We start from the raw sequence: 23934 nt of genomic DNA, 5'->3' as shown, positions 1-23934 counted from the left end.
TTGTCATAATGGAGTATTTTGTGTAGAATTTTGAAACAAGAGATTAAATTGATACAATTTGGAATGAGGTTGTAACATAACAAAATGTTGAATATATATATATATATATATATATATTTATATATATATATATATATATATATATATATATATATATATATATATATATATATATATATATATATATATATATATATATATATATATATATATATATATATATATATATATATATATATATATATCGGTTGTCGGGGCATCAATGAGGACGCAGCCACTGTTGATGGTCCTTGTCCTTTTCTTGGGTCGGCTCAGTTCTTTTTCGGTCGTCCTCTCTTCCTGCCCTCTAGGACTGTGCCCTGGATAACTGTCTTGGTCAGTCTTGTGACGTGACCAAGTTTCCATCCGCGCTCAGTTGACAACAGTTCTTCGTACGGTCCAATGTGGCTTCTGATGGTGTTGCGCACCCTTTCATCGTCACATGGGCTAAAATGCTTAGAAGTTTCCTGTAGCATCTCATCTCCATGGCCTGGATTTTCTTTTCCACTTTGCTGTGAGAGTCCATGTCTCACAAGCATAGAATAAGATAGAGGTAACCAGCACTTGAAGGAGTCTGATCTTTGATTTCACTGCTATGTTGTTGTTCATCTAGATGGGTTGACATCTGACAAGTGCGAATGTGGTCTGAGATATCCTTGCCTGTTTCTTCTTATGAACCCTCTTCTGATATTACAGCTTCCATATTTTTAAATTTGGTGACAGGTTCTAGCTCTTTGTGGTTGATGGGTGATTGTTGATCTTTACTTTTGATTGTTTTGTGCTGAGTTCCATCCCAAAATGGCTTGATGCTTTGTCGAGGCGATTGAACAGATCTTTGTGTTCCCGCTCTTCCCCTGCCAATCCAGCAATAACATCAGGAAAAGGGAGGTTAGTGATGTTATGTTTCCCTATACTGACTGTACCTTCATGTTGCTCCAGACTTCGGACATGATGCTCTCCAGAAAGATTTTGAATAAAGTTGGAAGTATAATCTCTCACTCCAACTGTGGTTCAAAACCACGATCCATGGTACCATTGATAAGTACCACACTGTTGGCATTGGCAGACAGTTGGTTCAATGGTCTGAACTAGTTTCTGGCCCATGATGTACTTTCCCACAGTGGCCCATAATTCACGAGTTTGTTACCTCCCGTCTCGATTACTGTAATGCACTACTCTCCGGTCTCCCGAAGTCCAGAATCAAGAGTCTTCAGCTGGTACAAAATGCCGCAGCGAGGCTTTTAACTAGGACAAAAAAGTCCGATCACATCACGCCGATTTTGGCTAACCTGCATTGGCTCCCTGTTAGCCTAAGATGTGATTTCAAGGTTCTCTTAGTATTATACAAAATCATACATGGACTTGCTCCCTCATATCTTTCAGATCTGATTTCCCCCTATGTTCCCATCCGAAGCCTTCGTTCTGAGAGCGCCGGTCTTCTGGTGATCCCAAGAGCCAAGAAGTGTTCCGCTGGTTCGAGAGCATTCTCCATCCGGGCACCGGTGCTGTGGAATGCTCTTCCTCCTGAGATCTGATCTGCAACCTCAGTGGAAATGTTTAAATCTAAGACTTTAAGACTCACTTCTACGCTATAGCATATGAATAACCTATACTTTTCGTGGACAATATCTCTGTATTATTTGTGATTTCAACATCCTTTGCTGTCTGGTAATCCTGGAAGGGGTATACCACATGTGCGGTCCCTTCTCAAGGTTCTTTATTTTCCTTATGTTGAGTTTTTTTTAGTTTTTCCTTGCCCTCATGTTGGTTCCAGATCAGAGGATGGTGTAATAATAGTCTGAAAAAAATAGTCTGTGTAATAACCTGTGAAGCCCTTTGAGACTCTTTGTGATTAAGGGCTATACAAATAAAAATGACTTGACTTGACTTGACATAAAGTGGATTGCCGTGTGAAAATATTTTGCGAGCCCTCTCTTTACATGGTTGATTTGTGCCTTCCATGTTTTTCTTTTGGAATCTTTGTGTGTTGGAGTTGCATTTCTTTGTGTAAAAATTACAGAGAAAATACATTTGATTGGATTTTACAAACACATATACAATCCAACCCTTCAGAATTCAGTTATTCTGCAAGATAAAAAAATTCTTCCAAAAAAAAAAAAATCAAATCCCATACATTTGAAGCTTTAAACGTTTGGATTACTCAACGATTGTTTTGGAAGATTCTTTTTTTTTTTTCCCATGAGGTGGTCATAAAAACAAATGTTTGAGTTCCGCCCTGTTTACTAAAACCCTGCCTACATACCCTTCCTATGAATCATTGTTTTTTAACGACTGAGCCAGTACACTCCGGTGTTTACAGTAATTAATTGCACATTGCTGTGGGAAATTAAATTGTGCCTGTGCGGTCTAGCGAAGGCTTTTTGTCATTTGAATTTACGTTTACCAGCGATGCAACAGCACAGAATGGTGAGGTTTTTTTTTAAATTAAAGAAATGTGTCTTAGCTCCAAAAAAGTTAAAAAACACCACTATAAATTGTCTTCTACAACTGTTTATCCTCAATAGCCAAAAAGACAGAAAGTTTCCGTATGTATTATGTGTGTGTGTCTCCGGCAACGTTGAGTGTCCCTGAAAGCTAGCAAGTTTTTAAATCTAGGCTTTTATGAAGTTCTGCCGCTATGGGCGCACCATTAACATTTCATGTCACCCCGACTCCCTCCTTGTCGTACTCCCCATGGGTGCTAAACACAAAAGCCCTTCTTTTCAATAGGAGGACTCCAGATTGCTTCATGAGACCTGATATCATTTAGAGGGAAAAACTCTATCCATCCATCCATTATCTGCACTGGTTATCCTCAGTAGGGTCGCGGGGGTGCTGGAGCCCATCTCAGCTGTCGTCGGGCAGTGGGCAGGGGACACCCTGAATTGTTTGCCATCCAGTCGCAGGGCACACGGGGACAGACAACTCACTCGCTCATTCACACCTAGGGAAAATTCGGACCGACCAATTAACCTGACATGCATTTTTTATTGGAATGAGGGAGGAAACCGGAATGCCTGGAGGAAACCCACGCAAGCACAAGGGGAACATGCAAACTCCACAAACTCCTTTCCCCCAAAAAATCACTACAGGCCGCATCCATTACTTTAGTAAAGGATAAAATAAGTTATTATAACATATCATGACGTTTCTTTCTAAGCTGCGATCTTGATTACAAAATTAAAACAGCACAATCCCGTTTTTTTTTAGATGCAAGAACTCGATTAATCAAAAATTTGGACTCTAAGCCACACGCTTTACTTTTGTGAAGGAAAAAAAAATACTTTCAAAAAAACATACACAGACTTTCCTTTTCAAGCAACATTCATCATTAAAAGATAAGAATGGCGAAATTCCAAAATTATTCAGAGTTGAGAACTCATTTCCCATGTACTGGACAAAAAGGTGCACCTGATTATAACCCGCACCCACTGCTTTGGTAATGGAAAACTTTGATTTTAATCACAAACCCTAACTATCTTTACAAGCAATAATGTGTATTACAAAATGAAAACCGCAAAAAAAAAAATATTTAGAGGCGAGAACTCATTTACCATGATATTGTACTGGACTATAAGACGCACCTGATAATAAGACGCACCCATTACTCTGGTAATATAAAAATCGGATTTAAAATAACATACCATAGCTTTCTTTACAAGCACTAATATTGATTACCAAATAAAAATGGTGACATTCAAAAACTATAGAAACAAGAATTTATTTACCATTATATTGTACTGGACTATCGGTGCACCTGATTATAGGCCGCACAATTACTTTGGCGAAGTTCAAAATACATTTTTAAAACATACAGTAACTTTTCTTTACAAGCAACAATCTCGATTATAAAATGAAAATGGCACTTCCCCGATATCATTTAGAGGTGAGAACTCGTTCATCTGAGATTTGTGACTATAAGGCGTGCTGATTATAAGTTGCATAATTGCGTTTGTAAAGATAAATATGTCTTTTTATAACATAACAGCCGCACTATGACTAATTTAAGTTTTAACATATAGTGTAACATTTCTTTCCAAGCATCGATCTTAATTTCAAAACGAAAACCACACATTAGGACATCGAGAAATTTGGACATGATTTGGAAAGAAGAAGAAATTCTTGGTGCTGCAATTCCTAATTAGTATTAGTAATAGTAATTTATGAATCAAGTACATCATGCTTGATGCATAAATCTGCTGCGTCATTGTATAAGCCGCATTGTTCCCCCCCCAAAAAATGTTTTTAAATGAGAAAAAAAACATCTTCCTTAAAATTGTTATTTTATATAAATACAAAACATATTCTGTATTCATATATGTAGTTGATTGTTCTACATCATGATATAAGCATACCTGTCAACATCCATGCCCTTACAAACTCGTCGTATTTTCCCTTACAAAATACCAAAAACATCTTACACCATATTTTTTTTCAAATGTGTTTATTTATGTAGTTTAACATGTTATATTGTACATGTGTTTTGTTATATCATTCTGCACACATTCTTGATAATAAAATAAAAAATGAAATAAGAAAGAAAATCAAAAAATCTAGAACAATTGTTGTTTCTATTTTGTAAACCAAACCACAATATCAACCATTGATGTGTAGTGCCTAATTTCGACTCCCCTGCAAATTCCTTCCCCTCCTCGCGTGAACGCGCATTCTGCTGCGCTTTCGGCAATCGCGATTGTATTCTATATAATAAGCTTATTAAAACGATAAAATTATTGTTGGAAGCAGCGCAGCAGAATGTGCGTTCACGCGAGGCGGTAGGATTTTGCAGGGGAGTCGAAATTAGGCACTACAGCAGCATACGCACAGTAGCATCAAACGCTCGCTTCGTTTGCAACGGAAAAAAACGATACAGAGATAGAGGCTACCACGGCGAACTCGTTTGACTCGATTGATTTGCCGTTTCGTGATAGTCGGTGTATACCGGATGGTACCCATGATTGACAAATTTGCTTTTTTCTGTACAGATTTCCTTGAACGTCGTACACGTCTTAAAATGCATAATAAACGTACTCTGTACGGCAAAAGCGTACAGGTTGACAGGTATGTATTAGATGCATGGGTCAAATGTATAGCTTGGATTTGTCTTTTGACGGCTTTTCCCGTCAGAGGCACCGTACGGGTTGATAACGAGCTGCCGACCTTGAACCTGGCAGATTTCCGACATTTCTCGTTCATTTTGACGGCTAATGCCTTAAACCTCCTCTTGGGAAGCAGGTTTTGTTTTTAATCAGAGCGGTGCCTTAGGGTGGGACGTTTTCTTTCTTTTTTTCTTTTCTGGCTCTTTCAAGTTTCATCACTTTTTTCCCAGACTCTCTTTCTTATCAGCAGCTCGCTCAACACTCAGCTCCGGCTTGTCAGTATTTCTTTTTTTTTTTTTAACTCAAAGCAGGGTTGGGTTTAGTTTTTGAGTCGTGGGCTGCATTGGGTTACAAAAATTTGGTCCTGGAGACGTATCTCGTTTTTCTGATTTATGAAATGAGTACATATGTGGAAATCTGTAGGTTACATTTTTTATATTTGTTAGTCATAAGATTGGTCTCATCGTATTGGTTTTGAATCGCTCACAAGCAAAATAATAGGTCCCAGTTTTAAGCACTACATGTATGTTTGGTTATGTAGTATTACTGTAGTTGCATTTTTTAGTGTTTTTGTTGAATAACTTTGGAAATTATTTTTGAAATATTCGTCTAGTTTTTTAGTATTACTATACTGGTAGATGTGTTTTTGTAGTGTTTCTCATGCAGTATTTTGTAGTATTTCTGTATTATTTTGTAGTATTTCTCCAGTAATACGTTTGTAGTATTTCTGTAGTTTTTGTAGTATTTCTATAGTATTAATTTTGTAATATTTTGTATGAATGTATTGGTTTTCTGTAGAAGTAGTTTGGTAATAATTGTGTAATATTTTTGTAATAATACTGTCAATGTATTTGTGTGGTATTTTTCAAAACGTTTTTTGTGTAAATTCTATAGTTTTTGTAGTATTTATTTAGTAGTTTTTGTAGTTTTTTTGTAATATTACTGTAGATATATAGCATTTCTCATGTCGTTTTTGTGGTATTTCTGTCTTAGTTTTGTAATGTTTCTATACGACAGTGTTGTATTTTTGTAGGAGTAGTTTAAAAATATTTCTGTAGTATTTTTTTAATAATACGGTAGATGTATTTTAAAGTATTTCTCAATTAGTGTTTTGTGGTATTTTTTTTAGTATTTAGTAGCATTTCTCTCATAATATTTTTTAGTATTTTTGTAGTATTAATATAAATGTATTTTTAGAAAATCCCTCAACAAGTATTGTATTTTTGTAGTATTTCTCAAGTAGTATTTCTGTAAAACTGTAGTATTTTTGTAATAGTTCTATGCTGTTTTGTAATATTTCTCTAGTATGTTTGTATTGTTTCCTAAGTAGTATAATGTAGTATTCCAGTAGATTGTAGTACTACTTTTTTTTATAGTTTATTATGTAGTGTTTTGAAGTAATCCTGTCGAAGTATGTCTGTAATATATTTTTTTTATTATTATAATGAAAGTAAAATTATATATAAGGTTCCTGTTTTTAGCACTAAGTTTTTTAGTAATTTTGCACTATTTCTGGAGTAGCATTTTTGGACTAGTCAAAAAGACAATGAAAAAAAAAAGCCAGTACCAAAGGATAAATGTTTAAATTAGTAGAATTTTATATATAACAGGGGGTCAGCAACCTATGCCTCTTTTCGTGAGTACATATAGCTCGGAGATGGAATGGAACCCCTGATATATAATGTACTGCCAGTACAATTTTCGTCCAGTGGGTTGGATTAAAACGCCTGATGGGCTGCATGTGCCCCGAGAGCCGTAGTTTGCCCACTCCTGAGTTTAAGCGTCGGGATCAGGCACTTAAGCCTGTCTCATTGGGCATTTGTACGGGCAAGTGAGCGATGCGGGAAGCGGGTAAGTCAGAATTCTGACGTCCCGAACGCGGCGTTTGAAATCAAGCGACAGATAATCGCCCGGTTCGGGCCGACTGAGCTCGTCTGAGCTTGATCGATACCAACGCTGAGGCTTCAAAGACACATCAAAGAGGCATTGGATAGCCGTACGCTCCACGAGCCTTCGGGAAAGGGGGCGGGGGGTACCATGTGGTGTAGGGAACAAACTCAACTTTGTTTTGTTACAAGCCACACTGGATTTTAGGCCACTTGCTTAAACAGCCATAATTTTTTTTTATTCAATGTTAATATGTAATGTAATTTGGGTTCATAAGAGTTGAATCATTGGATTCGTTTTCAACCCTAATTATTTGAACAGGCTCCACCCAACCCTCTGAATCGTCCTCAGCACACATTTATTGTGTTGGGGATAACGCCATTAGAAATACAAGTATTTGTCACGACCCAAGAACGGAGACAGGACCCAGTAGCGTTCGTTTATTCGGTTTTATTGATAAGAGGGAGAGAAGGGCTTGCTTCCACGATCCGACGATTGACGGACCAAGAGGAGCAGGCGATGCGGAAGTGGCACTTCCGTGTCTAGCGCGGAGGATGGAAGACAGGCGGGAATTACAAGTCGCTGGCCGGGACTGGAGAGCAAAGGCGGTGTCAAGTTCGGAAGCGAAGTCGGCAACAGGAGGCAGGCGGGTAAGGGGTCAAAACTGATCGGGTAACAGGCAGGCAGAACGGTGCAAAGTCAGGTCCGGAAACAGGTTGGCAACAAAGATCAGGCAGAAAAAAACAGGGCAAAAACAGAGTCTGACTTAAGGGCTTACTGAGCTGGTGGGAACAGTTCGCATAACGATCTGACGTTTTCCTCTTGGAAGCCAGGGGTTTAAAAAGAGTGCATCAGCCAATCAGCTGTCCAGGCTTTTGGCGCCAATTAAGTAGTCGCAGGTGCTCTGAATCGGCAATCATGACAGTATTTTTTCAGTAATGTGGTAATCTATGTAATGTTTATTTCTGCTCTTACAACATCATTACCGCTATCAAAAGTGGTGCGTTACTTTGGAAATATTGAGGAAACTGCCAGCCATAGCGAGTTTACTCAAGAATAGCGCCGTACGAGCCAAAATGTATGGGTGTGATTCATCGCTGTTCTTGCTTTGTCCATTAATTTGGTGATGCATAAAGATAGCAATAGTTGTATTGTCAGACAGGTATCTGAACCGGAAAGAAAAATGTTTTTTTGACCGCTGTGCTATGCGAAAGCTGGTTTGTTGTTAACCTCTGGAGCGAGTGTCAAGTCAAGTCAAGTCATATTTCTTTATCCATCCATCCATCCATCCATTATCCGTACCGCTTATCCTCAGTAGGGTCGCGGGGGTGCTGGAGCCCATCCCAGCCATCTTCGGACAGTGGGCAGGGGACACCCTGAACTGGTTGCCATACAACCCTTAATCACAAAATGTTTCAAAGGACAACACAGGTTACAATTACACCATCCCCTTGATCTTAAACCAACATGCGGGCAAGGATAAACTCAAACCTCAGCACGAGGAAAAAAAAAACCTTGAGAAGGGGCTTCACAAGTGGTCATCGCCCTGTCTTTTGTGTTGAGGAGTAGGCTACCTGATGCGAGATTTGAGAAGCTCTTGCTCCTTAGATACAATCAATAGTTTAAGAAGGGGGAGGATAGTCTGCTCGGCTGGGTCCATGTTTGAAAAATTACAGAATGTCTCATTTGTCTCAGGTTGTAAGATTTACACTGCAGTGTTAAACACACTATGTTGTCAAAATACATTTGAAATACAGTAGCATATGTCTTCTTGATCCGGTGTCTCACTTGAGACTGTGATTTATGGTACAGAGTGAAAATTGCTTCATATTGTGTTTACATTGACTTTTTCTGTGAAGAAAATGTTTCAAGGTTAGTTGCCTACTGGACCTGTTACCTCAGGTTTTGGAAGTTAGATTCAATGTATAAAACTCACTACCGTAAATTCCGTACTATAAGCCGCTACTTTTTTCCCAAATATTCAGCCCTGCGGCTTATTCAGTGAAGCGGCTAATTCATGGAATTTTTCTAACGGCCACCAGCGGCGCTAGAGTATAAAAGGTAAGATTAAGACCAGTAGAAGATGAGCGCCAAGAAAGACTGCTACCTCCAAGTTTAAGCATACATTGTCTGTAAAGTTAAGGTATGTTCCGATAATGAGGAAGACGCCCTTGATGGCGATAGTTATGAGGAGGGAGTTGAGGACGATTTCCCGTGAATTTAACAATTACGGGATGATCTTTTTTAACAGGAACGTGTGATACATTGCGAGCGTGATCCTACTAGCGTGTTGGTACCTTTCAAAGGCACGGTTTGGGATGAAAGTTATATGATTATTATTAAAGCTTTGAAAACTCTCTCGGTGTACCGTCTTTCTTCGTAAATATGTGTAACCATGTATAATATGTATTTGCAACTGTATATTTTTGTAATGTATTTATTTTAGAGATTTATTCTGTTATGTTTTCTACGGACGAATCAAAAAGAAGGGGCGGAGCACACGCGGGCTGATGGGAATTGGGGTGAAGCTGAGTTACCGGTAGATTTGTCTGTTGTCGCAGCGGACAATAGTGGATATATATTTTTCCCACCCTTAACCTTGGAAATATACATTTTGTTTCCTTGGATTACTTTCAACGGGACCCAGACTTTACAAGTCAGCATCATACGTTAATTATGTATATAATTTTCCATTTGTTATGCCTATTGTGACTCTAAAATTGTGTACTATCTATGATAACGGATAATGGGTAATGAATAACGAAGATTGAACAATAACCCTTAAAAACCCCCCCGCAGTTGCAGTCGTGGAGCTTACTGCCCGTTCTGGGTTAAAATTGTGAAGTTTTAATGCGGGTGCAAGCGACTTATACATGGATACGGCTTGTGTAAGAACAAAAGTAGCAGACCACCTAAAAAATTGTGGTTGCGGCTTATGATGAGGTGCGCTCTATAGTCCGGATTTTGGGGTATATATCATTTACTGCAGACTGTTGTTTGATTATATCGTCTACTGTTTACGGCAGCTTGTTGGTTAGAGCACAGCCCCACGATGCGGAGGTCCAGACTTCGAGTCCAGCTACCGCAGCCTCCACGTGTGGAGTTTGTATGTCCTCCCTTTGCCTGCGTGGGTTTCTTTCGGGCATTCCGGTTTCCTCCCACATTCCAAAAACATGCATGTCAGGTGAATTGGCCGGTCCAAATTGTCCCTAGGTGTGAATGAGCGAGTAAGTTGTCTGTCACTCTGTGCCCTGTGACTGGCTGTCAACCAGTTCAGGGTGTCCCCTGCCCACTGCCCAAAGATAGCCTCGGACGGGCTCCAGCATCCCCGTGACCCAACTAAGGATAAGTGGCGCAGATGATGGTTGGATCTAGAACGGCTCATTCTGAATTTTTTATTTTAGGTCAATTTTTTTCCAGCAGGTGCTTTGTGGCTGAGTGTGTTGTTTGGATGGAAAATTACATATTTTAAATTGTTTTTCAATGGAGACCCCTATGTCTACTGTCTCCTTCAATCTTCTGTACCACCAGTAAAAAGAAAATGTAAATATATTTGGAAAGAAAAAAAACAAACAAAGAAAACTGTCCGGTACATTTGAGAGATGGTTTCGGTATATAACAGATGTCTCGTCTAAGTCTAGCTACCCCATAAAGTTGTGTTTGAAAACATTGTTTGTTGCTGGTGAAGTGTGATAAATATTACAAGCTTCTATAGCACAACTACCTGTCTGTTCTTCTCTATTCAACTGACTTAAATATTGCTAAAAATATTTTCTTTGACATACAACTTTTTAAAGTAACAGAAATAGTTACTTTCCCTGTTTATTAGTTACTTTGACTATAGAGGACTGAGTAGCTGTAATTACTTACTTTTTAAAGTAACATGCCCAACACTGTTTGTTTATTGACTGTATCTCATTCCTCCTGAGTTGACAATCGCCGCCATGAAGCGCTTGCAATCTCTCTGGTTTCGCTCCTCCGCTTGGACAAAATGAGTGTTTCTTGTATATACCCACCACCGTCCCCCACTCTGCCCACGCACACATGCCGACACATCAGACAATAATCTGTGTAAAACCGAAAAAAAAATAGGCTGAGAAGTGAGGAAAGGTGTAAGTGTGAAAGGTGTTGAAAACGTGTGCAGGTGCGAGGAAAGGACAGTTTTGTTATTCGCCCTAGCTTGTTTTTTCGCGGGTGTGATTAGCAAAGACGAGTGCGTGTAAAACAGTAATTAATGACACTGTTGACTGACTTCATTATTCTCGGAGCACATTTGGTCTTGCGCCCGTTTAAACCCCAATGACATCATTGTCTTAAAGTGTAATGACAGTGCCTAGTGAACGTACTGACCCCCAATCATGATGCCAAATTTTGGTTTGTTAAAAAAAAGCATCGGGTAGCCACAAGGGAAGGGATAGGGAACCTATGGCTCAGGAGCCATATATGGCTCTTTTCATGAGTACATATGGCTCAGAAATAAAATGTAACTATTGCACATCTCTCTGTGGCATTCCAAAGTCAAGTGATTTCATCCCGTTTTTGGTCCATATAATGCCGAAGCAACTTAATGCAGAAGTTCGATATTATAAAATGATCGTTTAAACTGATAACTAAAAACGCTGGCAAACGACTTTGATTGGGTGAGCAGTACATGTGGTCGGATCCCTGCACACAGCGCAAGGCACTTCTCAAACAGCCTCTCATACATTTCCAAAGTATTCGCAGAACGATATCACGTCATCTGCGTCCGGGTTCCCTGCTAAAGCCACCCTTGACTGATGAATCTCAAGCTGCTTCCTTGCAGGCTGAGCACACACTCAATCCTTGGCCCAGTTCCAAGCCTCAGCGACACACTTGGTCTTTGACAGAGATTGAGAGCGTGTGTCCAAGAGCCCCAATTAACTCTGCGTCCACTGCAAAACAACACGCTGCGGAGCTAATTACAAGGCCGACGCATCGAGATGAGCTAGCTGGCACCCCACCCAATCTTTTTGTTTACATTCATCATCGGAATCTGTGCCGTTGCGATGCGATTAGCATAAATGATGATCGCAACCTCAGAGACGGCCATCTTTATTGAGTCGTCAATAAAAGGACGATTACAGTGTCGGGCGGATTGATTTACGTCCGCTAGTCATGGCGGGAGATCGCAGAAAATATGTTGCGCCCCCATGACCATCCGTGCATGTGGGAAATTTCCCGTGTTCCGTTTTTCTCAGACTTGTTTGGCTGTTCGCTAGTGAACGTATCGTTTTTTTGAGCCAGTTCTTTAAAGTGAACAACGTTGGGAATCTCTCTCTCTCTTTCTGTCTGTCTCTCTCTCTCTCTCTCTCTCTCTCTCTCTCTCTCTCTCTCTCTCTCTCTCTCTCTCTCTTTCTCTCTCTCTCTCTTTCTCTCTCTCTCTCTCTCTCTCACTTTCTCTTTTGCTCTCTCTCTCTCTCTCTCTCTCTCTCTCTCTCACTATCTCTCTTTACTCACCTGATCTTTCTCTACCCCTCACTCCCTCTCTTTCTCTCACTCTTTCTTTCTCTTTCCTTATATATTTTCCCCTTTCCTTCTTGTCAAGTCAAATCAAGTTTATATGAATAGATAGCCCTTAATCACACCAAAGATTATTGCAAACTTCAGACTATTATTACACCATCCCCTGATCTAAAACCTACATAAAGGCAAGGAAAAACTAAAAAAACCTCATCCTGAGGAAATTGAAGAAACTTTGAGAAAGGACCGCACATGAGGTACTCCCCCTTCCAGGATTACCAGGCTGCAACGAATGTTGTATTAAAAAAAACTACACAGATTTTGTCAAAATAAAATATACATAGGTCATTCATAAGCTATAAAATAGAAGTGTGTTTTGGGCCTAGATTTAAACAGTTCCACTGAGGTTGCAAATATGATTTCAGGGGGCAGAGTATTGCACAGAACCGGGGCCCGAATGAAGAACGCTCTTGAACCTGTGGATCTTTTCTTGGCTCTTGGGATTGCTAGTACACCAGCATTTTCTTAACCTCCTCTCTCACTCTTTCTCTCTCACATACTAATGCTCTCATTCTGTTCCCTCACTTGATCTTTTCACTTTTCCCTCTCTCTCTTTTTTTCTTACCTCTTTTTCTCTTCAGCAGTTTCTCTCTCACAATAAACCAATCGCCCTAACCCCCCACGCACAATCCATCTTTCTCTTCTATCTCTCTCTCTCTCTCTCTCTTTCTCTCTCTCTATCTAGCTATCTAGCTATCTAGCTATCTATCTTTCTATCTTTCTATCTTTCTATCTATCTATCTATCTATCTATATTTTTCCCTGAAAAGCTCACGAGGTTGGTCAATGTGCATGTTGTCATTTCTGTCTCTGCACTACTTTGCACGCTGAGCAAAGGGATTAGGGACTAAAACTATTTTGTATTTTATATTTTTAGTAGATCTTTATAAAGTGTAATTCACATTTTTTGTGTTTTTACGAAACCATGTGTTTTACATTAAATCAGTTGCAAATGGAGGAAAGCTAGCTTACAATCTCAAGAAACCTTTTTCTGCTTTTCGGCCAAACATTTCACTTTTTGCCTCTATATTCTGCAGAATATGATTTTCTTTTCGGTGCCATTTAATTCTGATTACTTTGCCGTGCCGAAGTGATGATTTTGGCGCTGCACTTCGAAGTGCACACATGATTTGAGATATACAGCCCAGAGTAACCCCCAAGGTGCATACTTCAGCTAAAGCGCGCACTACTGCGACAAACTGCACACTTCGGCGCCGAAGTAAACCCGAAGTAAAAACTTCCCTTTTCTCTCTCCTCCTTTTCCCTTTCCTCTTTTCCTCTTCTCCTCTTCTCTTTTTTCTCCTTCTTTCTCTTCCTATTTTGCTTAATTTTAAATGTAATTATTATTTTATGTTATATTCAAGTTTGTATGTAAAAAAAATATTTCCTCGCAATTCAACAAGGAAGAACACAAACTATGTAAATTCAAAGTGACCAAACCACACCACTTTTCTTTTCTTTTTTTGCCCGCGGCCGTATTATCACGCGCCCGCGGACCCGTTGTAAAAATAGACCTAATCACGAAAAATATCAATGTCTAAAATGTGATAAAATTGTGTTTTCTTTGAATGCATTTAAAGTGATGTAAATCAAAAACAAAAAGTTTTAGAACATCTATAAAAACCTAAAAAGAAGAGAAGAGTTTGATCATCTGAGAACTCTGACATCACACCTTGCAGAAGTGAACGCGCATGACAATTGCATCCTTTGACACTGTGGACCATAATATCTTACTAGAATGGGTGGAAAAATGGATTGGTGTCTCCAGAACCGTCCTCTTATGGTTCAGATCCTACCTTTCAAATAGGGCGCACTGTGTTAAATATGGTGAAATGACATCTGAGCCCTTTAGTGTTACGTGTGGTGTTCTGCAGGGTTCAGTACTTGGCCCCCTTCTTTTCAGCATTAACATGCTTCCGTTAGGTGATATTATTTGCAAGTATAATATCAGTTGCCATTGCTACGCAGATGACACTCAACTATATCTTCCAATGGAGGAATTTGCCATACGAAACTGTAGAAATTCTGAGGCCTGCCTCACTTAGATAAAATGAATGGATGTCACTCAACTTCTTGCGCCTTAACTCTGAAAAGACCGAATATTTAGTTATTGGTCCATCTAAATGCCGTGACTTGTTCTCAAAAACTGTTCTGAACATTGACAAATGTAATATCACCCAGAGTTACTCAGTCAAAAATGTAGGTGTCCCATTTAACCTTAATCTGTCCTTTCAAACAGAAGATAAGAATATTAATAGAACAGCTTTTTTTCATTTTCAGCAATAATTTGTGGTATGTGTAGCCCTTTGAGGTTCTTTGTGATTAATGGCTATACAAATAAACATGACTTGACTTGACTTCACATCCTCGTTCTTGAGCGTCGCGAAGGAGTCCAAATAAAATTTCTATCAACTTAAACATTGCGCAGAAAGGACGAAACTGTATACTTTTCGTAGTGAACGAGAGTAAATATTATTTTTGATTAATGAGAAAGAAAACTGCGTGTCTCATTTGCAGGGCGATTGTGGCTGCGGCAAGTCTGCACAACATAGAGTGCCATTACAGCACTTGTCACAAACGCTTCCATGCTACCGTAATTACCCGCCCGGCAGCGCACCACGAACAGCCCCGCGAGTTGAATGCATATTTGGGCAAACAGCAGTCTTTATTACAAGGGCGGTAAAAAAAACTCTCAAAGATCAACTGCAGCCTCTTTTAGAGTCACACAATTCTTCATAAAGAGGAAGAAGGCATTTTCTTTGGGTTAGAGTTAGGCAAACAATCAAATGACAATGAAGTTGGTGGCAACAATTCTGTGACATGGCAAAGATGGAGTTAAAATATTGAAAAACTGCTAAAAATGTGTTACTAAGTTTAAACTATGTGTTTTGTTTTAACGACTGCACATTTAGTGATTTTTAGAAATGTGATATTCTATTTTTTTTTCATTTACAAATAGTTTGTTTTATTTCCTACATAATTTATCATTTGTACAAACATGGCGCAGAGTTTATGAAACTGATGACAGTTTCTTGAAAAATTTAACGTGATTTCCTGCAAAATATTGTGAACGTTGTCTTTTTTCTTTGTTTTGTTTCCTTTTGAGCGTTTGTAATTGAGACAAGTGGAAAGGTAAATGAGAAATAAAATATTGCATATTGAATTTTAATTTCCTACCTTGTTGAATGGTTCTGAATAATTATAAATCATTAAAAATCAGTTCCCTAGTAAAAAATCAGTAAGATAGAAAAAATAATTAATTCATTAAGTTAAAATTCTTGTTTCGGAAGTGCGTTATCAAGGTCTCATTTGTGTTACTCCGTGCTCTTGAAGTTGCTCTCGACCTCAAAAAGGTTGGAGACACCGGCCTGAGCAAGATGGCGGACAATCATGTTAGCTCCCTCTTAGTGAACCTCATGTTACAAAAACTAATTCCAAACATTTTGACTTCGGAGTATATACTAGTACTATACAGTCAAGTCACATTTATTTGTATATCCCTTGATAACAAAATGTCTAGAAGTAAAGCTCAGGCCTCAATTACACCATCCCCTTATCTGGAACCGGCATGCAGGCAAGGAAAAACTCATAAACCCCAGCATGAGAAAAATGAAAAAATAAAAAATAAATATCGATGAAAGCAACTAAAACATCTAAAGAGCCATTGGGGAGCCGAAACAGTGTATCAAGCCGAAAGAGTCGGTATTCGGAAAAGACCCGAGATTCCCATTACTTCCGCTCAGATTGGACGCAGTAATCGGCCCTAATGAATATGCAGACAGATTGCTTTTTTCGCCCTCCATTAAACACAACTGGATTAGATTTACTGTGGTTACTTGAACAACTTAAAGTCTCCATCAGCTGCGTTCGTACTTTATTCGCTGTGGAACGCACACCCACGGAAAAGCTGAGCTCAGTAGATCAATGGCCTCTTGGTCAATGTCTCCTCCGGGACGCTTATCTATCTGCACTTCGCTAATGAAACGCTCTGATCTCCCGGAGTGTGCGCGTGACTGTGAACACATCCGCACGTGTCCGGCATGTATTGATACGTCGTAATTGTGTTTGTTGGGCGGTTCATTACAGATTAGTTCTATTTACAGAGAGATGAAGCCAATTTAATTATGTTCGAATATTATTCTCATCAGGATTCCAATTATACTTTTTATTTTGTGTTTTTTTTTAATTGTGGCATATTGTACCAAAATAAAATAGTCTGGGATTTCAGCTGAGGAAAACAATGCAGTAATTATAGATTTAAAGTGGTGTATTATTACTCTTAGCTTGTCCAAATAAACTAATCTGAATACAACAACACAAAAGCCTCTTAAACGTATTCATATTTTTAATTTTTGGGATGTTGTCAAAGGAAAATTATTAACATGCATAACAGCAGGGTATTTTGCCAAATGTCTTACGTTGTAAAAGTGCCCCGAATGTACCATGTTGATTATGTGAGAACATTTCATTTTCTACCGTTTCTAATCGTTCTGATGGAGACCATATACGGAGTTCACAGTTAAACTAACAAACAAATAAGACATATGCACCTCGAGGTGTGACGATCTTGTTGTTATTTATTTAAACATTGTTAAAATAACGGGCAGCACGGCGGCGCAGTGGCACAGTTCTGAGCTGATGAGATTGTTGGACCTTCCTGTATGGAGTTTGCATGTTCTTCTCGTGCTAGCGTAGGTCTCCCGGGCACTCCGTTTTCGTCTCACATTCCAAAAACATGCATGTCCGGTTAATTGGCCGGTCCAAATTGTCCCTAGGTGTGAATGAGCGAGCGAATTGTCTGTCCCTGTGTTCCCTGCAATTGGCTGGCAACCGGTTCAGGGGGTCCCCTGCCCACTGCCCGAAGATAGCTGGGATGGGCTCCAACACCCCCGCGACCCTACTGAGGACAAACGGTGCAGATAATGGATGGATGCATGGATGGATGTTAAAATATCTTTTCCTCCTTTGGTTTTCTTTACCTGTGTTTGTTTTTGTTGTTTTTTGCTTTGCCACGTGTTGCTTTGGGTTGCTTTCTGTTCTTTTCTGTTTTTGCTTTTCATTTCTTATTCTGTTTTTTTTCTCTGATTTGTTTCTCTTCTCTCCTCCTCTCCTCCTTTATTTTAACTCTTTTTTCTCCCCTTTTCGTCTTTGCTCATTTCACCTCCTCTTATATTTTATCTTATCATCTTCTGTCATCTCTCCTCCCCCTTATCATTTTATTTCTTTTCTTGCTTTTAATCATGGCTTCTCATCTGTCCTCTCCTTTCCCCTACTCTTTTCTTGAAACGTCTATTATTTTTCTTCAGTTTTACATTTTCTCTCATATTTTATTATATTTTATGTTGACTTCTGGTTGTTTTCTCTTATCTTATTCCCTTCCCTCCTATCCTTTTCTCTCTACTCTTCCTTTTTTATTTCTTAAATTCCATTCTCTCCTTTCCTCTCCTCTTTTATTTGCTTCCTTTTCTTTTCTTTTTCTCTCCTTTTATCATTTCTCCTCTCCCTTATTTAGCTCTTCTCTTATCATGCCGTCTCTTACTTTTCTCTTCTCTTCTCTTCTCTTCTCTTTTCTTCTTTTCTTTTCTCTTCTCTTCTCATCTCTTCTCTTCTATTCTCTTCTATTCTATTTCTCTTCTCTTGTCTTTTGTTCTCCTCTCTTCTATTTCTCTTCTCTTCTATTTCTCTTCTCTAATATTTCTCTACTATTTCTCTTCTCTTCTCTTTCACTTGTATTCTATTTATTTTGTCTTCCCTTCTATTCTTTTTTATTCTCATTCTCTTGTCTTCTGTTCTCTTTTTCTTGTCTTCTCTTGTCTTCTCTTCTTATCTCGTCTTGACTTCCCTCCTCTCCTTTCCTCTCTTTTCTTGTATTCACTTTTATTTATTTTTTGAAATTGCATTCTAGCTAATTTTATTTTTAATTTTTCTTTAATATTATATTCATGTTTTCATACTTATAAGAATATGTCTTTTCCTTACATGAACAGTTTCCACATGATGTGGCAAGAAATACATTTTCCGATGTCAAAGCTTGGCCCGCCAACTCCCAATAGTTGTAAAAATAACGGGATAAAATGTAGAATTTAGGCAGATAAGGGACATTCAAGAGGCTCGAATCTCAAATCATTTCAAAATTCATTTGGAATCCATAAAAATAATATCATGATCAAGAAGAGAGTTTAAAAAAATGAATGTAAAGACGATGATACATTACACTTTCATGACAGTTGAAAACAAGTTATTCTCATTGCATCAATTCTGATTGCAATAGCCATCAAATACGCTAACAATCAAGATTATCCTTTAACTCCACATTATTAAACCTGTCCTTAATTTTTTGTCGCCTATATACTAGGTGAGTGTTGCAGCTCACTGCGTCGTTATGTTCACGTTTGGCACGAGAAAACAAAGAAACAGAACGCGCTGTGCACCAGCACTATCGGCCCACTTTCAGCCTTGCTCTGCTGGGCTTTGAGGGGAATAAATATTGTACACGTTCCAGACATTTGAGCAAATGAAGGCTGATTTTTATTTTTTTCCCAGAGTTTATTTGTTCAACTTCGACAAGTTCTCTGGCGTACACTGCCGTCTTTTATGTTTATTTCATGACATTGGTATCAAACGTTTGTGATTGGCGCAGGGTTGTACTATTTTTGCCTGCTTGTGCGTGATTCCAGTTAAAAATTGGACTTCCAAGGACCACTTTGGTGCCCCGAAGAGTTTCCCTTCGCAGTTAAAGAACTGTAAAATATGCTGCAGTGTATTTATGTCAAATCAAGTCAAGTCATTTTTATTTGTATAGCCCACAAAGAGTCTCAAAGGGCTGCACAGGTTATTGCACAGAATATTATTTCAGACTAGTATTACACCATCCCCTGATCTGAAACCAACATGAGGGCAAGGTAAAACTTAAAAACCTCATAATGAGGAAAATGAAGAAACCTTGAGAAGGGACCACACATGTGGTAATCCCCCTTTCAGAATGACCAGGCTGCAATGGATGTTGCAAGTACAAATAGTACAGAGATATTGTTAACAAAAAATATGGGTTATTCATATGCTATAGAGTAGAAGTGTGTGTTAAGCTTAAATTTAAACATTTCCACTGAGGTTGCAGATCAGATCTCAGGGGGGAGAGCATTCCACAGCACCAGTGCCCGGATGGAGAACGACCAAGGAAAATACATATCTTCTTTCACATTCACAACACCTATGTCCTCATCCAGACCTGCACAGGTCAGAACAAAAATCACTAAATAAAAAGTTCCCTACTTCCTGTCATGCGAAGGGTAACTTCCTAAAGGCAGCCATATTGGATCACATCAAAATGTGCACCACAGACAGAGCAAGTAAACCAAACACAAAAATCCTCAGTTTGAAAGTCAAACTGATAGGAGATTGACTTCACTTAAATGCTCGCCTTGTTGATGAATGAGGAAAGATTTGTGTTCAGGTTTTGTTTGCAATTGTTACTTAAGTTAAATATTATGAATTTTTCAATTCTCTTTACTTTTCAGTTGACTGACATATTTAGTTTGAAGAGCTAATACAATTTTGACTAATGGCTCAGATTATTCTAGCTTTTCGGAAGTTGGGGCCAGATAATTGTTTGGCTTATGCTTGAATATAAACATTTGAATTACTTGTATGTGCATTTAGTAGATTATTGATTCATATGCTTAATGGTTACTTGAGTTAGTTGCCTTCAAGTTAAATTCAATCTCAAACCAAGAGAAGGCTGTGACAAGCCCACTTGATGCTAAGATTTGGATGATAAGATACTTGGATATTGAATTTGTTTCGTGGTTATTTGTATTTAGAGTAATCATTATTATTATCTGCACTGCTTATCCTCAGTAGGGTCGCGGGGGTGCTGGAGCCCATCCTAACTATCTTCGGGCATTGGGCAGGGGACACCCTGAACTGGTTGTCAACCAACCGTTTTTGAACAGGATTCATTTGAATTAGTTTTAACTTTTGGGGTCAAAACATTCATTATTTAATGTCAGACATGTATGCAAATATGCAAGCTAATAACTGTGTCTACAATGGTAGCATTAGTAGATACCCACCCTGCAAAAAAAAAACTGGATTTAAAAATAATCAAGAAGGCACATCAACAGTATGTAATACTGTTGATGTGCCTTCTTGATTATTTGTCTACAACGTACCAGATCAGATTAAGCCCAGAATCCAATGTCCTAAAGGTACAAGCATTAGCAGCTATCAGCTGTGTTTGCATTGCTAGGATTACCCTGCAAGTTTCATTCAACAAGACGTCCTCCTTTGGTCAAAAAGACTACTTTTTGGAGTTTAAACCTGGACGACACATTTATTTAAAGGTGACGTGCGTAGTTTAAGGTGTCCTTGAAAATATGTAAAATATTTTGTCTATTGAGTATGTGTTAGCAAAGACCAACTGAGTTCAAATAGCCCCTATGCTTTATTTTCCATTGCGCCTATCTGCTTTTATCTTACTTTTATTCATCCTTTTTGGGGAAGAACAAAGCCCCAAAAAGGTGAAAAAAGAAAAGTTTATTCAAGCCTGTCAAAAAATGGCACGGAAATCAGGTGTTACTCTGCTACAATCTACTGGCCTAAAATCATAATTTCAGCTTTAGGTTTTCAAATGCTGCACCCCTCTTTAATAACTAAATCATGTCTAAAACATACCATACCAGATTAAGACCAAAATCCAACTTCCCAAAGATACCAATATTAGCAGCTAGCAGTAGAAGATACCATACCTTTAAAAAATGGTAAGATAAAAATAAGATACACATTTTTAACAACATAAAAAGATGAACAATTTTAGTCCAAAAGTCCACTTTTAAAGGCAAGTGAAACAATATTCTAAGCAAAAAAGAATAGAGTAAGAATTAATTTATGAATAAACTCAGCAAAAAATAAAAATGCAGAAAATAATGTGTTTTTGAATGCTTTCATCGATATATTTTTTTTATTTTTTTTATTTTTCTCACGCTTTTATACAAAATGGCAAATGATATTTAATATGAGCAAAATAGTTAGCAAGAGTATTAATGAATTTATCCATTCACTAAAAAACAATTATCATTAAAAAACCAAAAATATGCTTGAATTGATTTATTTTGCTAAATGTAAAAACATGTGCACAAAATTAAACAATATTTTACATGAGCATACTAATCAGCAAGAGTAATAATCTCATCTCATTAGCCGTACCGCTTATCCTCAGTTGGGTCGCGGGGGGGCTGGAGCCCATCCCAGCCATCTTCGGGCAGTGGGCAGGGGACACCCTGAACTGGTTGCCAGCCAGTTGCAGGGCACACGGGGACAGACAACTCATTCGCTCATTCACACCTAGGGACAATTTGGACCGACCAATTCACCTGAAATGCATGTTTTTGGAATGTGGGAGGAAACCGGAGTGCCCGGAGGAAACCCACGCAAGCACGGGGAGAACATACAAACTCCGCACAGAAAGTCTGGAGCTGGATTTGAACCCACGACAGGTTCCCATGACATGAACTGTGCCGCACAAGCGCTAACCGCTGCGCCGCCGTGCTGCCCCAAGAGTAATAATTAACGTATCTATTCACTAGAAAGGAAAAAAAATGAGTTAAAAATATTTTGCCACATTTAAATGTTGAAAAACGGAAAAATAATTGTAAATCGAGAAAGAAATATTGTATTTAGTCAGTGTGGAAATTTTTATTCAACTTGATGATAATGGTCATGCAAATTATTTTTTTACTCCATTGACAGAATATTTTCCCACTTTTAAATGAATAATTTACTCTAAGACGGTTTGTCATATCTGTATTGTAGTGACATTTATTTCTATAATCTTCCAGATCTCCCGCTCTTTACATTTTTTTTTTTATAATTTTGTTGAAAAATATTTCTTAAAAAGTTGTCAACCAACTTTTTTTGGTTTTTATTTTTCGTTTATTCTTCAAGAAAAAAAAATGTGTTAGAAGTTTAAAAACGCTGCCAATTTGGTGACATATTTGTAGCATGTCTATACATACAATTGGCTAAAGAAAAACCCAATAAAAGCCCTTTGGTCTCGCTCCTTTTTGAAATGCACAATTTTGTAGATTTTGTAAATTTTGTATCTACGCCAACATTTCTATTAAAACATATTTTCTTCTCCCTCCCCCGCCCCCTACCTTTTTCTTTTTCTCTCTTCACAGTTTGACACATCCAAGTGCTTCTTAAGGTAAGAGAGTCTCATTATTTCCTGATTTATTTTCAAACTCCCCCTACAAAAACTCAGCGGGCCAACCCGAACGTCGTTTTCCTGCCCTGTGACAAAAGCAATCTGCATCGGCAAATGATGTTGAGCTCACTTCATGTTGCGCTCACATGAAAGAGGAATGAGAAAACGGTATACCCGCTTGGTTGTAATGGCAAATGCACTTTTGTGTTTGGTGAGTAACTGAATGCATAATGACTTAGTAAGGATCCCTGTGGTGCTAACTGGATGGTACAACCTGTACCTTGACTTATGATCTTAATTATTTTTGTGGCCAAATAATCTGATGTAATTGAAGTGTAAATGACTATTGGTTAATCACAGCAACAAAAGCAGTGGTAGATGTAGGATTTTAGTAGTGCGGTTAGGTTTTTCATTCATTCTTTTTCCAAAGCCCTATTCTCACTAGGGTGTGCTAGAGACAATCTCTGCTAGCATTGGACAGTGGTCAGGGGGCACCCTGGACTCACAGCCAGCCATCTATTGGGCACTCATAGAGAACCATTCACACATAAATTCATTATTTTATCGGTAGTTTTGTTCATTATTTTGTTCATTATATATAGTTTATTTGTTTTTTTACTCAATATAATTCCTAAAGTACATGTTAAAATGGGAAAAATGATAGTGACAATGAGCAAAATAATTTGTCAGCAAAACAACATTTGTTTCCTTACTATTATTTCATCCTTATGAAATATTGTAATGTTAACTTTAGCCATAACTTACCATAACTAACTTTCACTCACACCCTGTGTGCGAGGCCGTGATAGGCTGATGTAGGCTGTCAGTCAAATAGCCAGGCAAGCACAGTCAACTTATTAGAATCATTACAAAAGTATGGAAGGATAGCGGCTGCTATCTCTTGCAGATTGTTACATTGAAAATAAAATTCCCAATTCAACCAGACTCCAAGTAAACTCAGAGGAACGCAAAGAAATGCTGATCACCAGCCGGTGCTTCGTGGATTATTATCAGGTTCCAGAAGCGAGTCGGGCGGCGTCTGACAGAAGGCAAGAGCGGTGCTGCTGGTCCAGCCTACTGCTAACAACTAGGCTAACAACTTTCCAAAGCCATCGATGCAGACCCTGTATCTTGCTATCGCCAGGTCCGTTAGCCATGACATCAA

The 23934-nt window shown here is 38.5% G+C and overlaps 1 protein-coding gene across 1 annotated transcript in view; it reads left to right on the top strand.

Moving 5' to 3' along the window:
• Positions 1-23934, top strand: part of LOC148361874 (receptor-type tyrosine-protein phosphatase delta-like) — a 401326-nt gene that overhangs the window by 75300 nt on the left and 302092 nt on the right. Inside the window, exon 3 of the mRNA XM_088342686.1 lies at positions 22744-22769. The gene's annotated coding sequence lies outside the window, so the exon portion shown is untranslated. The remainder of the gene's footprint in view (positions 1-22743; positions 22770-23934) is intronic.

This window comes from Urocampus carinirostris, chromosome 8, assembly GCF_059441175.1.
Source record: "Urocampus carinirostris isolate Australia breed hairy pipefish chromosome 8, RoL_Ucar_1.0, whole genome shotgun sequence".
Taxonomy (NCBI): Eukaryota; Metazoa; Chordata; class Actinopteri; order Syngnathiformes; family Syngnathidae; genus Urocampus; species Urocampus carinirostris.
Note: the sequence above shows the minus strand (reverse complement) of the source record. Positions and strands in the feature narration are given on the sequence as shown.